The sequence below is a fragment of the Myotis myotis genome, unplaced genomic scaffold, assembly GCF_014108235.1.
Source record: "Myotis myotis isolate mMyoMyo1 unplaced genomic scaffold, mMyoMyo1.p scaffold_m19_p_10, whole genome shotgun sequence".
NCBI classification, from domain to species: domain Eukaryota; kingdom Metazoa; phylum Chordata; class Mammalia; order Chiroptera; family Vespertilionidae; genus Myotis; species Myotis myotis.
Window position 1 is genome coordinate 10,561,138 of NW_023416314.1, and position 1,929 is coordinate 10,563,066.

The window sequence follows — 1,929 nt, forward strand, 5'->3', positions numbered from 1 at the left end:
TGATCACTATTTTTTCATGAACCTAGTTAGGTTTCCTTGCTTTTTAGTTCAGTGCCTACTATTCTGGAAGATTCTTCTTTCTGAAATGAATATAATCACATCACTCTCTTGCTTATACTTCTTAACGGCCACTATAAATTCAAAACATCCAGCTACAATTCAAGAGATTTTTACTATCTTCCTATTTCAGAGAAAGTAGGAGCCTTGCAGTGGAGGCTTCCTTTGCTATCTGCCAACAAACCTACCAGGTTATTTATAATTGTATCCATCCTCTTTTTTTCTTTCTTCCCTCTCTCCACAGTGAAAAAGCTGCCCCTCTTAATCTTTCTACCTATGCTTTGTATTCCATCCACTTTCACTTGTATTAGGAAACATTCAATATTTTCAGGATGATGATAACACTGAGTGGGACAGAGAAGCTTCAGGGGACAAATAAACAAATAAACAAACACATGATAAAGGTGATTTCACGGAGTGGTAAGTGCTATAAAGTAAAACAGAGTAATGATTGGAAAACAGGGGAAGCCCTTTCTTAGGAAGCGGATCTTTGAGGTGAAACCTGTATGATGCAAATGTGCCGGCCATGACGTCTTTGGACAGAGCTCTGCTAGTAGAGGGGGAAGAGACCTAGGTGAGGCAGGTATGAGCCTGGCATGTTCAAGGACAGAACTAAGGCCAGTGTGGCTGGAGCTTACAATGCAAGGGGAGAGTGGTGAGCAATGAGGTTGTAGATGCAGGCGGGGAGGACTGGATCATGTGGGATTTTTTAGAACATGGTAGAGAGTTTACTTCTATTTTAAATGCAATGGAAAGCCATGAAAAGTTTTAAGCAGATGAGTGACACTATCTAATTTTTGTGAAAAATATCACTCTGGCTTTGGGAGGAGAATGGATTGTAGGAGTCATGAAAAGAATCAGGACAATCCTATGAGAGACTACTGCACTACTCCAAGTAAGATAATGGTGGCTTGGACAGGGTAGTTGTAGTGGAAATGGAGAGAAGATGGAGAGCTATGTCTTAGATGTCAAATTTATAAAATTTTCAGATGGATAAGATATTAATAGTAAGGGAGAGGGAAGGGGAAGAGAAATCAAGGATGCTATAAGGTTGGCTTTGGGAAATTTTCAGTGATGAACAAAATGTTCAGATGAATAAATCTGAGGGACGAATAGGTTGAAAAGTCACAGGGCAATCAAAAGCTGTTTTGGATAAGTTACATTTCAACTTTCAATTATACAATTCAGTGGAAATTCAAGTAGAATAACTACACGAGGGAAAAAAAAACAACAGCTAAGTGTTATTTGTATATCTGGGTTTTTAAGCAATGATCTATTGGATGTATGTGGATGCAAAATAGAAAAAGGTCTAAGCCTATTTGTGGGGCACTCTGTCATTGAGAACTCTAGCAGAGGAAGAATTATGTTGGGACTAAGGACCAAACAGTGAGGCAGTGGGAAAACCAAGAGTGGTGGTATCACAGAATTCAAGAAAAGAGTATTCAAAGAGGCTGAGCAATTGCTAAATGTTTAAGATGAGAAGAAGGAAGTGATTTTTCATTGACTTTGATGAAGTGGAGCTCCTTGGTGTCACAATTAAAATAATCTCAGAGGAGTAATGGAAGCAGAAGAGGCGTTAAGGACCCAGTATGAGGAGGGGAAGTAGAAATAATGATTATAGATTCCTCCTTTGAGAAATCGTGTTGTGTAAGGGAGCAGACAAATAAAATGGTAACTGTAGATACATGGGGTGGGGGGAGGGTGTCAAAGGGTATACTTTCTTTTAACATTCGACAGATCTTAGAACAGGTTGTGTACTAAGAAATGGAGAGATGGAGAAATTGATCATACAGATTTTTTCTGCTTCTGAGCTTTTTCTCTCTCATCTATAGCCAACCTTTATTTTTTTCCTACCTTCTGGCAACTTTCTGT